This window comes from Hyperolius riggenbachi, chromosome 6, assembly GCF_040937935.1.
Source record: "Hyperolius riggenbachi isolate aHypRig1 chromosome 6, aHypRig1.pri, whole genome shotgun sequence".
Taxonomy (NCBI): Eukaryota; Metazoa; Chordata; class Amphibia; order Anura; family Hyperoliidae; genus Hyperolius; species Hyperolius riggenbachi.
In genome coordinates, this window is record NC_090651.1 from 83,905,674 (window position 1) to 83,919,680 (window position 14,007).

At 50.0% G+C, this 14,007-nt stretch overlaps 1 protein-coding gene across 4 annotated transcripts in view; it reads right to left on the reverse strand.

The window, feature by feature from the left end:
- Positions 1-14,007, reverse strand: part of LOC137520978 (tenascin-R-like) — a 1,044,586-nt gene that overhangs the window by 807,643 nt on the left and 222,936 nt on the right. For all 4 annotated transcript variants that reach the window (XM_068239622.1, XM_068239621.1, XM_068239625.1 and 1 more), the window contains exon 2: positions 10,589-10,690. The gene's annotated coding sequence lies outside the window, so the exon portion shown is untranslated. The remainder of the gene's footprint in view (positions 1-10,588; positions 10,691-14,007) is intronic.

A 14,007-nucleotide genomic window follows, 5' to 3' on the forward strand; every position in this document is an offset into this window, starting at 1 on the left:
CACAGTTTTCAACCCGGGCACCTCAGAAAAATTAAACCTTTTTTTTTGTAATGGTTTTGTAGTTTTGGTTTTACAACCAATTACACAGATATAGCTATTTTTTGACGTAATAGCTGGTGGCAGAGTGGCAGCAGAAGGTAAATCTGTGTACCCTGGCGTTGGGAAACACAGACAGACAGCAGCAGCAGCAGGAGGAATGGAGGAGTAATGTGAACAGCTATTGTTTGACGTAATAGCTGGTGGCAGTGTGGCAGCAGAAGGTAATTCTGTGTACCCTGGCAGTGGGAAACACAGACAGACAGCAGCAGCAGGAGGAATGGAGGAGTAGTGTGAGTGTGGCAGCAGGCAGGCAGCGTGACATAATAGCCCTGGTACCTAGCGGTGATACCAGGCCGTAAATAAACACAACAGGAGGTCCCAGACAGCGGTCGTGCAGCCCACATCGTGTCCAATACACAACTGGGACAACACAGTTTTCAACCCGGGCACCTCAGAAAAATTAAACCTTTTTTTTTTTTAATGTTTTTTTGGTTTTGTTTGTAAAACAAATTACACAGATATATAGCTATTGTTTGACGTAATAGCTGGTGGCAGAGTGGCAGCAAAAGGTAAATCTGTGTACCCTGGCAGTGGGAAACACAGACAGACAGCAGAAGGGCAGTACACAGCAGCCCACTGTAGGTGTAAAATGTGTGGCTGCAGGCGACGTAATAGTCAAAGTGAACCAGGCTGGCTTAGTGAGCAGGAGCCAGGAGGTGGTAAAGGGTGGTAAGGCACATTAACGATGGTTCTTAGCCAGTTCATGTCCCCCTCTCGCCGACAACAGGGGCCAGGAACTCGCCTTCCACCCACGCCTGGTTCATCTTGAGAAACGTCAGTCTGTCCACAGACTTGTGAGACAGACGTGAGCGTTTCTCGGTGACCACACCACCAGCTGCACTGAAGCAGCGCTCGGACAGCACGCTGGAAGGGGGGCAGGACAGCACTTCCAGGGCGTACTGCGCCAGCTCGCTCCAGATCTCCAGGTGCTTGACCCAATACTCCATGGGATCAACAGGGGCATCGCTGTCAAGCCCGCTGTAGGACCCCATGTAGTCAGCCACCATGCGGGTCAGGCGCTGGCTGTGACCGGAGGAGGATGCTGCTGCATGCACCTCCTCTCTAGTCACTGCTGCCGGAGCCTCTACAGTCCTGTAGAGCTCGTGGCTGAGAGACAGCAGGTCTGTGGGGCACTTGGCACCTGCTGCTGCCTCTGTGCTGGCTGCTGGACAGTGGGGGTGGAAGGCTGGGGGAAGGCTTCCTCCAAGCGCTCAACAAGGGCCTGCTGCAAGCTCCTTATTTGTTGCGCTGGGTCTCCTCCTGCAGGCGGCAGGAACTGGCTCAACTTCCCCTTGAGGCGTGGGTCCAACATCATGCTGATCCAGATGTCCTCCCTCTGCTTCATCTGGATCACCCTGGGGTCCCTGCGCAGGCATGTCAGCATGTGCGCTGCCATTGGGAAGAGGCGGGCCACGTCTGCTGGCACATCGACGGCAGTGCTGCTGTCCTCATCCTCCTCCTCTGCCTCGTCAGCCTCATCCTCTCTCCACCCCTGCACCAACTCAGCTGCACTGTGCTGCTCCCCCTCATCAGCAGCAAGGTCAGGGACCTCCACCAAGTCCTCCTCCTCCTCCCCCTCAGAGGTGGACTGTGCAGCTGCTTGCCGCTCCTGCTGGTCCAAGGCTGCCGCTCCCTGTTCCAGCAAAGCATCGAGGGCCCTGTTCAGCAGACAAACCAGGGGCACCCACTCGCAGACCATAGCATGGTCCCTGCTCACCATGTTAGTGGCCTGCAGAAAGGGAGCCAGCACTAAGCACACCTGCTGCATGTGCCTCCAGTCATCATCGGGGACGATGGACGGGATGTTGCTGGTCTTGTCCCTTCTCTGAGCGGCGGAAACAGTGGCCAGGGCAAGGTACTGGTTGACAGCATGCTTCTGTTCAACCAGACGCTCCAACATCGCCAGGGTGGAGTTCCAGCGAGTCGGAACGTCAAGGATCAGCCGATGGCGTGGCAGATCCAGCTCCTTTTGCACGTCTTCCAGGCTCGCACAGGCTGCAGCCAAGCGCCGGAAGTGACGCACAACGTTCCTTGCCGTTTCCAGCAGTTCGCCCATCCCCTGGTAGGTGCGCAAGAACTTCTGCACCACCAGGTTCAGCACGTGGGCGAGACAGGGGATGTGGGTCAGGTTTCCCCTGTCTATTGCGGCAACCAGATTGGCCCCATTGTCGGCCACCACCTCTCCGACTCTGAGGCCTCTGGGGGTCAGCCAAATCCTCTCCTGCTCCTGGAGTTTGGCCAACACATGGGTTGCCGTCAGCTTGGTCTTCCCAAGGCTGACCAAGTGCAGCAGCGCTTGGCACTGGCGGGCCTTCACGCTGCTGCTGAGGCGGGGGGTTTGGCCAGGTGTGCCGGAGGATGGCAGAGGATCGGAGGAACCTGCTGCAGTTCCCCTGACCCTGCGGGGTGGCACCACCCACTGTGTTGCTGCTGCTGCTGTGCCCGCTGCTGCTCTCCCATCCTCACCCCCTTCCACCAAGCTGACCCAGTGGACAGTGAAGGACAGGTAGCGGCCTGTCCCGAAGCGGCTGCTCCAGGAGTCCATGGTGACGTGGACCCTTTCACCAACCGCGTGCTCCAGCCCTCGCTCCACATTGGCCATCACAAAGCGGTGCAGTGCAGGAATGGCCTTGCGGGCAAAGAAGTGTCTGCTGGGGAGCTGCCAGTCTGGGGCTGCGCAAGCAAGCAGCGCACGAATGTCGCTCCCCTCCTGCACGAGCGTGTACGGCAGGAGTTGGGAGCACATGGCCCGTGCCAGCAAGCCGTTCAGCTGCCGCACGCGACGGCTGCTGGGAGGCAGAGCCCTAACCACCCCCTGGAAGGACTCGCTCAAAAGGCTCTGGCGTGGCCTTTTGCTGGCACGGGAATCAGCAGACACAGCGGAGGAGGCCACTGAGGACTGGCTGCCAGAACAGGCCTCAGTGTCGGCGGCAGGAGTTGCAGAGGGGGGAGGAGCAGTGCGTTTCCGCACTCCTGCTGGTGCTGCTGGAGGAGCAGGAGGGCGGGTGGCTGCTGTTGCTGCTGCTGCTGCAGCTGAAGGCTGTGCAGTGATGGGTGTGGTGCCACTGCCAGCACCAGATGCCTTCAGCCTCTGGAACTCCTCATGCTGGTGGAAATGTTTCGCAGCAAGGTGGTTGATGAGCGAGCTGGTGCTGAACTTTAAGGGGTCTGCACCTCTGCTCAACTTCCGCTGACAGTGGTTGCAAGTGGCGTACTTGCTGTACACAGTGAGCATGGTGAAAAATCGCCAGATTGGTGACAGAAACATCCCCCTACGGCATGGAAGCGCTGCTGCCGCCTGTCTCCCTGTGGTGGTTGGGGGGGGGGGGGCTTGGGTGCGGCTGGTGGTGGTACTGGCAGATGCTGCTGCTGCTGCTGCTGAGCCTGAGACACCAGCAGGCTGTGGGACCTGCCTACTGCTGCCAATGCTTGCAATGATGCGCCTCCTTGCAAGGCCCACAAGCGCATCCTCCTCCTCCTCCTCAGAGCTGCTGAGGACGACATCCCCTGGAGGTGGTGGTACCCAGTCTCTGTCTGTCACCAAGTCATCATCATCCTCCCCCTCCTGAAACATGTCCTGCTGGGATGATGACCCCCAAACTCCTCTCCTGATGCATGGATGGGCTGCTTGACTTTTGCCACAGTCTTGCTGTCCAATCCCTCATCCCCCAAAGTGCCCATCAGCATCTCCTCCTCCAAATCGCCAACAACAGCAGACAATACCCTGATGGTGCCTGGGGTAAAAATACTGCTGAGTGACAGGTCGCCAACTTGTGACGGTGAACTGGCCTCCTCCCCAGACCCTGCTGGGCGGCTGCTGCGAACAGGGGTGGTGGTGGTGGTGGTGAGGGTGGAGGCCTCGGATGCAGAGCTGATGGCGGGCTGCTCATCCTCCGTCATGAGTTGCACCACAGTGTCTGCATGCTTTTCCTCAATGGGACGTTTCCGACCCGGCTGGAGGAAAATCGGAGCAGGTGCTACACGCTGCTGCTGCTGTGTCTCTGCAGCGTGAGTTGCAGATGCTCCTGCTGGGCGGCGCCCAAGGCGTCCACGGCCAGTGGCTATGGGAGGAATGTTAGCCACTGACGCTGCTGCTGCGGAACTGTGCATGGTGGCGCGGCCGCGGCCTGCCACAATGCTGCTCCCTCTCCTCCTGATTCCCTTGCTGCCCTTCCCCTTGCCCAAACCGCGCTGGCTGCCACTTCCAGACATCTTCGATGTTTTGGGCGTAAAGACAAAAGTTTTTTTAAAAGGGCGGGTTAAAAGTGGGGTACTTTAATGGAGTGGGTTGGTGGGTGAGGTGACTGAGTTAGTGTCCCTAGTACAGTAAGTAAGTAGTAACAGTCAGGAAGTACAACTAGAAGTTACAATAATCAGTAGTAATCACAAGGAAATTTAGTGTGTGTACACTACAGACAGTGAGTGCACGCACGCGCAAACACGCGCAGGAGCTAGCCTATGAACAGTGACTGAGTGAGTGTCCCTAGTACAGTAAGTAAGTAGTAAAAGTCAGGAAGTACAACTAGCAGTTACAATAATCAGTAGTAATCACAAGGAAATTTAGTGTGTGTACACTACAGACAGTGAGTGCACGCATGCGCAAACACGCGCAGGAGCTAGCCTATGAACAGTGACTGAGTGAGTGTCCCTAGTACAGTAAGTAAGTAGTAACAGTCAGGAAGTACAACTAGAAATTACAATAATCAATCAGTAATCAGAAGGAAATAGAGTGTGTGTACACTACAGACAGTGAGTGCACGGACGCGCAAACACGCGCAGGAGCTAGCCTATGAACAGTGACTGAGTGAGTGTCCCTAATACAGTAAGTAAGTAGTAACAGTCAGGAAGTACAACTAGCAGTTACAATAATCAGTAGTAATCACAAGTAAATTTAGTGTGTGTACACTACAGACAGTGAGTGCACGCACGCGCAAACACGCGCAGGAGCTAGCCTATGAACAGTGACTGAGTGAGTGTCCCTACTACAGTAAGTAAGTAGTAAGAGTCAGGAAGTACAATTAGAAATTACAATAATCAATCAGTAATCAGAAGGAAATAGAGTGTGTGTAGTGTGTACACACTACACAGACAGTGAGTGCACACACACACGCAGGAGCTAGCCTATGAACAGTGACTGAGTGTCCTAGTACAGTAAGAGTAAGTAGTAACAGTAAGTACAACTAATTACAATAATCAATCAGTAATCAGAACTTCAGAAGGAAATAGAGTGTGTTGTACACAGACAGTGAGTGCACACACGCAGGAGCTAGTAGCCTATGAACAGTGACTGAGTGTCCTAGACTCCTATAGTACAGTAAGAGTAAGTAGTAACAGTAAGTACAACTAATTACAATAATCAATCAGTAATCAGAAGGAAATAGAGTGTGTGTGTGTGTGTACACTACAGTACACAGACAGTGAGTGAGTGCACACACGCAGGAGCTAGTAGCCTATGAACAGTGACTGAGTATCCTAGACTCCTAGTACAGTAAGAGTAAGTAGTAACAGTAAGTACAACTAATTACAATAATCAATCAGTAATCAGAAGGAAATAGAGTGTGTGTGTACACTACAGTACACAGACAGTGAGTGAGTGCACACACGCAGGAGCTAGTAGCCTATGAACAGTGACTGAGTGTCCTAGACTCCTATAGTACAGTAAGAGTAAGTAGTAACAGTAAGTACAACTAATTACAATAATCAATCAGTAATCAGAAGGAAATAGAGTGTGTGTGTGTGTGTACACTACAGTACACAGACAGTGAGTGAGTGCACACACGCAGGAGCTAGTAGCCTATGTACAGTGACTGAGTGTCCTAGACTCCTAGTACAGTAAGAGTAAGTAGTAACAGTAAGTACAACTAATTACAACAATCAATCAGTAATCAGAAGGAAATAGAGTGTGTGTGTACACTACAGTACACAGACAGTGAGTGAGTGCACACACGCAGGAGCTAGTAGCCTATGAACAGTGACTGAGTGTCCTAGACTCCTATAGTACAGTAAGAGTAAGTAGTAACAGTAAGTACAACTAATTACAATAATCAATCAGTAATCAGAAGGAAATAGAGTGTGTGTGTACACTACAGTACACAGACAGTGAGTGAGTGCACACACGCAGGAGCTAGTAGCCTATGAACAGTGACTGAGTGTCCTAGACTACTAGTACAGTAAGAGTAAGTAGTAACAGTAAGTACAACTAATTACAATAATCAATCAGTAATCAGAAGGAAATAGAGTGTGTGTGTACACTACAGTACACAGACAGTGAGTGAGTGCACACACGCAGGAGCTAGTAGCCTATGAACAGTGACTGAGTGTCCTAGACTCCTAGTACAGTAAGAGTAAGTAGTAACAGTAAGTACAACTAATTACAATAATCAATCAGTAATCAGAAGGAAATAGAGTGTGTGTGTACACTACAGTACACAGACAGTGAGTGAGTGCACACACGCAGGAGCTAGTAGCCTATAAACAGTGACTGAGTGTCCTAGACTCCTATAGTACAGTAAGAGTAAGTAGTAACAGTAAGTACAACTAATTACAATAATCAATCAGTAATCAGAAGGAAATAGTGTGTGTGTGTACACTACAGTACACAGACAGTGAGTGAGTGCACACACGCAGGAGCTAGTAGCCTATGAACAGTGACTGAGTGTCCTAGACTCCTAGTACAGTAAGAGTAAGTAGTAACAGTAAGTACAACTAATTACAATAATCAATCAGTAATCAGAAGGAAATAGAGTGTGTGTGTACACTACAGTACACAGACAGTAAGTGAGTGCACACACGCAGGAGCTAGTAGCCTATGAACAGTGACTGAGTGTCCTAGACTCCTAGTACAGTAAGAGTAAGTAGTTACAGTAAGTACAACTAATTACAATAATCAATCAGTAATCAGAAGGAAATAGAGTGTGTGTGTACAAGACAGTGAGTGCACACACGCAGGAGCTAGTAGCCTTAGCCTTAGCCTATGAACAGTGACAGTGAGTGTCCTAGTACAGTATAACTACAATACTAAATACAGAATCAATCAGTAGTAAAGGACAGCAGAAATACTGGTATAGATGAGAGAAATATACTAACAGAGGACAGGAGAGAACAGCTGCCCACACAGGCAGGCCCTGAGGCCTAAAGCTGTAAGCTTGCCTGCAGCAGCTGTCTCTGTCTATGTAACACAAAAGCTACTAACTAAAATACAATGTCTATCTAACTAACAACAATATAGGTGTGTATAGGAGGTGTATGTGAGCAAAAACGCTAGGTAAATGACCACAATAGAGCTCTTGCTAAGCCAAAGCACAAAGGAGCAACTCTCTCTCTATGCAAGTCTCAGGCAAGGACGGAGAAACCTAACATGGCGGCCGCTATTTATAGGGTAGGGGCTGGCCAGGGTCCCCCTCTGTGATTGGCTGCCGTCAGAGGGCCTGGGAGCCCTCTGATTGGCTCTAAGGACATCAATCTGGGCTATGACGCTATTCGAGCTCGGTACCCGAGCTCGAATAGCGCCGTTTGCTCGAATAGCTCGAATAGTGAATGGGCTATTCGCGTTTACTCGAATAGCCCATTCGAATAGCTGCAGCTATTCGGAGCTCGAATACCGAGCTCGAATAGCTGAAAAAGAGCTCGAATATTCGAGATACTCGAATATTCGAGCTCTGCTGAGCACCACTGGCGCAGGATGCTAGTGCGATCCAGGGAGCAGAACAGGAGGATCCACAGCACTAGCGCAGGATGCTAGTGCGATCCAGGAAGACAGAACAGAAGGATCCACAGCACTAGCGCAGGATGCTAGTGCAATCCAGGGAGGCAGAACAGAAGGATCCACAGCACTAGCGCAGGATGCTAGTGCGATCCAGGGAGGCAGAACAGAAGGATCCACAGCACTAGCGAAAGTGGCTAGCACGATCCAGGAAGACAGAACAGAAGGATCCACAGCACTAGCGCAGGATGCCAGTGCGATCCAGGGAGGCAGAACAGAAGAGATAGCTGGTAGCAACCGCTGCACCAGCTATACTCCAAGAACAGAGATCAGAACGATATCCTGTCGACCACCGTTGGGACAGGACAATCGCAACAGACAAACAAAACAGATAAACAATCCTAACTGCACTAGAGAACCTGCCTAGCACAGTTTCCAGGAATTACTCTAAGCTGATCTTCAAACAAAGAGCATGGCTGACACTCTCCAGAGTGTTTCACAGGAAGACTCCTTATGACCACCCAAGCATTGTGGGACACACATAGTACTTATAGTACACGCCTCCAATGAATGTGGCCAGGCAATTTGCATGACAACGTATGCAAATTCCTCAGCAAGCACAAGCTGCAAAACTGACAGAAGCTCTTCTTTCCAGAGTCCTGCAGCATGCAAACCTAAACAATGGTCAAAAAGCTGCCTGCCTGCACAGGCAGCTGAGCAGATCATCACAGTTTATAGGGAATTAGAGTAGTAATACAGAACAAAAAAAGTATTTGGCTTGAGGAATGCCCTATAAACTATATGAAAGGAACACAATTATGCAATGAGTAAAAGTTTATCTCGGATCCACTTTAAGACAGAACTTTGTGTTTTTTAGGGCATTAAATAGGAATATATTTCGGCATGGTTTAAAAAGTTGAGTCTTTAAAAGTTTTTAATATCTCCTAAAATGCCTGTTTAATAAGGTCTCCAGCCAGATCAACAAGACATGGACATGCTAGACTGATGATTTTAGATGCTTTGTGTCTTTCCTCCTTCACTGCTGTAGTCCAGTGAAATGAAACTTTAGCAGTTACGCAATAGTTCTATGGACAATTTTACAAACAGAATGGCTTTGTAATACCTGAAACAATGCTGCCACTCTGTTATTGTCTTATTCTGCGCTAGTTTTCTGCCTGAGTTTTGCTTCAAAAGAAGTTAGATTGCATTGAAGTATGCTCAGATTTCTAAGATTTATTTTTAGCCAAATGGTCTCTAAGGCAACATTCAAACACATCCATGTAAATCACGCATGTGATTCTCTGCACCGATTCTGCGTTTCGTGATTTGCATTTTGAGTGCAGTTTTTCAGACTGATTTTTTTGTGCATGCCAATATTGTTAATTTTTATGAGCATGTATCTACATAACTTCAAAACTGTATGCGATTTTGCATAACATAGTCAATTTTTCTGTGTTTCCATTGATTTACATTGCAGGTGAATCACACATGGAAAAAACATCACTGCTGTACAATTTAAAAATGAAGAAAAGTTGCAAAATACATAAGAGATAAAAAAAAAACTTGTGTCAAATGCCATGTCCTTGAAATACATTAGACATGCGACAATGAGAAAACCTAAACCCGTACAATGCAAGCGAATTTGAATACGTTTAAAAAACTGGCACCAAACACAGAATAAGCCTGGGTTCACTATGGACACAATGAGCATGTCTGAACTGATCCAATAGTAATGTACTGTAGCAGCTTGCCCACTGTGGTCCCTTGCGGAGGACGGTCTAGACTAAATAGCCTAGATTATATAGTTTGAAGGTCACTTCTTAAAGTCTTATGATTCAATGAAAAGGGCATGCTACCTTTGAAAGCACTGACTGATTGGTTGCAGAGAATTTTATGCAGGTTCTAGCATAATGTATGAAGGGGTGTGGTCTGTGGGGCCAGTTATCGGAAATCTTCTTCTCTTCCTCAACTTGTCATAGGAACACCACTTTATTTTCTCTTTCCTCATTTTACAGCTGATATGCCCTCGTCCCCTTCCCCAGACAAGCCCACCTATTAGGAAGCTGCCCAGGTCTTAACAAACAGCCCTCCTTTCTTCACTTTGCTGACCGCATAGAATAAATTGCCTCTAGTGATGTCACAGCCATTACAAACAAGCATAAATGGTAGAGAAGACATTATTTTCATTACGAAGCATTTAGTCATGGTTTCCATCGGTCTTGCTGCTCCATAGTAGTTTTAATTTCTGTAATAAGTACAACTTTAAAGCTTATGTCAACTAAAAAACAAACAAAAAACAAACAGATACCTATGGAGAGGGGAGGCTCTGGGTCCTATAGAGCCTCCACATTCCTCTCACAGTCCCCTCGCTCCAGCGATGTCACACCAATCAGTCAAATACTGCTCTGTGACGCCGTGGGAGACTTCAGAAGTCTTCAGAAGCCCGAGTGCTCCCATAGACGGGCTGCTCTGTACTGCGCCTGCACTCTGGTTACTTCCTAAGCCTCCAGTGGCGGTAGATTGGAATAAGGTGACAGCACTGGAATGAGGGGACCACAAGAAGAACCGGAAGGCTCTATAGGACCTAGAGAATTTCCTTTACATAGGTACTTTTCCCCCGGTTGACATTCACTTTAAGTATTGGTATTAATGGTGAGTAGAGATGACCAATTTTATTTTTCTGTACTATGTTGTCAAGTAAGCTTCTATTTCTTCACAGATCATTTGCAGTAAGTACACATTACAAAGAAAACATATTGGAATAAAGATACTTGTAAGTAGACTAACCTCTGAGAGACGGGGAGTTGATTCTGTAGAGGTGTTATGTACAAGGGAAAGAAGCAATATGGCCTTGTCCAAGAAATCAGAGGTCCACTTTCATTTTCTCACCTGTGAAGGAAAACGAAATAATACTTTTAAGCTCGTTCACACCATCTGTGTTATGCTGCCTTTCCCTAATGTTGCGGCAATGTCACTCAGAGCAAAGTAAAATCTATTTTTCTTTACTAAAAGTAATGTGAAAATCCAGCTAGTAAATAGAGGAAAGAAGCAATTGTTTGGGCTCACTTAACTCACAAGAGTACCTCCTACAGAAGTGTTTTCTCAAACCTGTCCTTAAAGGAAACAGCCAAGGTAAATAAAAAAAAAACAAGATCTACTTTCCTGGGGCTTCCTCCAGCTCCTGGCAGCCGTTCTGTCCCTCGCCGCAGCTCCGGGGTCACCTCCATTGCAGATGCTGACCTCGCTAGGTCAGCATCTTCTGCGCCCTGCGCGAGCGTACGGCTGTGCTGCTCACGGTCAGAATGCTCCAGGCCACGTGAGCATGATCACGAGTGGCACGGCCACACGCTCACACAGGCGCAGATGATGTTGACCTGGCAAGTTCAGCATCTGCAACAAAGGGGACATGACCCCGGAGCTGCAGCGAGGGACAGATTGGCTGTCAACTTTTTTACATTTTCCTCTAACCTTTCCTTTAACCCTTTCGTGACTGGCTGCCTAACCCCCCTTAAAGGGAACCAGAGACGAAGCTAAGGAAAAAATAGGAAAAGATTTTATACATACCTGGGGCTTTCTCCAGCCCCATAAGCCTGGATCGCTCCCACGCCGCCGTCCTCCGCTGCCTCTATTGCCGGTACCAGGTCCCGTCACTTCCGCCGGACACGACCAGTCTTCCGCATGCGCAGGAGCTCCCTCGGCTCTGTACACATGCGCCTGCGCAGTACGGAGGGAGCACACTGCGCTTGCGTCGACTGGCTGAAATGACGGGACCCAGTACCGGCGGACAGAGGCAGCGTAGGACGGCGGCGTGGGAGCGATCCAGGCTGAAGGGGCTGGAGGAAGCCTCAGGTATGTATAAAACTGTTAGTTAGTTTGTCTCTGGGTCTCTTTAAGGACCAGACAAATTTCCATGCGGTGGGGGGGGGGGCGTTTGGGGGGGTCAGGCAGCCGGATCACTCTTAGGGCTAGCTTGGCATGCTGTCCCTTTAGTAGCCAGGGGTCCCCCCTGTAGCCCACAACCTTTACTCACCTCCTAGGCTCCAGCGATGAGCCGCTGTGGACCCCTTCACTCTCGCCGGCATCACCGCTCATACAGCCGCTCAGTTACGGGTCGTGGCTTGATGACATCAATGCGGGACCTGGCACTGATGTCAGAGATAGCGGGGATGCCGGCCAGAGCGGAGAGGAGCGCCGATCGCCGGGGGAATGGCAGAAAGTTGAGTGGATCCTCTTCTCCCCCCCCCCACCAGCGCAGCTCTGTTAGTGATCACTATGATCCGCCGGCGATCATAGTGATGGCATAGCGATGGCTTCTGATCACTAAGGGGAGATGTCAGCTGTCATATGACAGCTTAATCTCCACTCTCAGGTGCGCATGATCGCTTCGGGACGCTTCGGTTTCGTGAACGTTGAATCTATGTCCAGCCAGAGAGGTAGCACCACCTGCTGGACATAGATTCAAACTACGTTGGTCCCCGTTCAGTTAAAGAAAACCAGATGTGAAAATAAATAAGCCGAAGAGATCAGTGGCATAACTAAGGAGCTTTGGACCTCAGTGCAAGTTCTACATGGGGACCCCCAAGCACTCTGTACATAACAATTGATATGGTAATTTTCCCAACCTACCACACCACCACTCCCAGTGTGACAGTATGCATTCCCAGTACATCAGTATTTTTACTCCTCTCATACCTGCTCCCCTCTCCCCTGATCACCCGCCCTACTGGTGCCTCATGTTCTGGCTCCATCTGCTCCTGCCCCTAGTCCCTTGTTCACTTCTCGCCACATATCTTAAACCCAGGCCCACTCCAGTCACCCAGCCCCCCCATTCCCCTCCCCTTACCCCCCCCCCTCACCAACCACAACCAAAATCACCCACCTAGCCCCCACTCCCCGTCGCACCTCCCCATACCCACAAACATCCTTGCCCCAATCTCATTCCCATCCACCCCATCCTCAGACAAACTTTTCCTCTGTGGACTCTGGGATGTCAGATCTATCCGCAACAAGCTTCCAACCATTCATGACCTCTTCCTCTCAAAAACCCTCACCTTTCTTGCTCTTACTGAGACTTGCCTCACCCCCTCTGACCTGCCAGCGGCTGCAGCCCTATCCTACGGGTGTCTACACCTCAGCCATACCCCAAGACCAGATAACAGGCCTGGGGGAGGGGTGGGCCTGCTCCTCTCCCCGCCCTGCACTTTCCGTGTCCTTACCCCTCCCCCTTCTCCTTACTTTACATCCTTTGAGGCCCATGCTATCTGCCTCTACCAACCCCTCCCAGCCATTATCGCAGTCCTGTACCACCCCTCCTCCAGTACAACATCGCACTTCCTAGACAACCTTGCCTCCTGGCTTCCACACATCCTGTCCTCTGACCTCCCAACCATCATCATTGGAGACTTTAACATTCCACTTGATGAGCCCACCACCTCTGCAGCCACTCAGCTGCTCTTCCTCACCAACTCCCTTGGCCTCACTCAGCACACTAACACCCCCACCCACAGCACTAGTAATACCCTGGACCTAATTTTCTCTAAAGACATCACACTTACAAGCCTGGACATTGCACCATTCCCCATCTTCGACCACCACCTCATCACTCCGTCCAGCACCTCCTGCCCCCCTCCCCAACCTGGACGATGGCAGAGAGATCTGTGCAACGTTGACCCCAATGTACTAGCCACACCCCTGCACTCCCTCTCCTCCTCCCTCCCCAGCCTAAGCTGCCCCCCAAAAAGCGGCAGCTCAATACAATTGTAACCTCTCAGCAGCCTTAGATCATGCTGCTCCCCTGACCTTTCGTACCAACTGTTGCCCCAACCTTGGCACACTGCCCTCACAAAAAAACTACAAAAAGAGACACAAGCTGCCGAATGCAAATGGAGGAAATCCCTCCACAACCATGATTTCCTGGGATACAAGACCAAGGTGCAGACGTACCATACTGCCCTAACTGATAGCAAACAGAAATACTTCACTCGTTTGATCGCAACCCAAGCCTCCAACCCACGCCGTCTTTTTGCCACCTTCAATGCTCTACTCAAGGCCACATCCCCCCCCTCCCCAACTTCCACCCTCTCAGCCACTGACCTCTCACAGTACTTTATCAACAAAATTAAAACCATCCGCAGGGGTATTTCTCTCCTCCACTCCATCACCCTCTCCTCCTCACCCCATCCTACTCCTGCCTCTCCCCCCCCCCT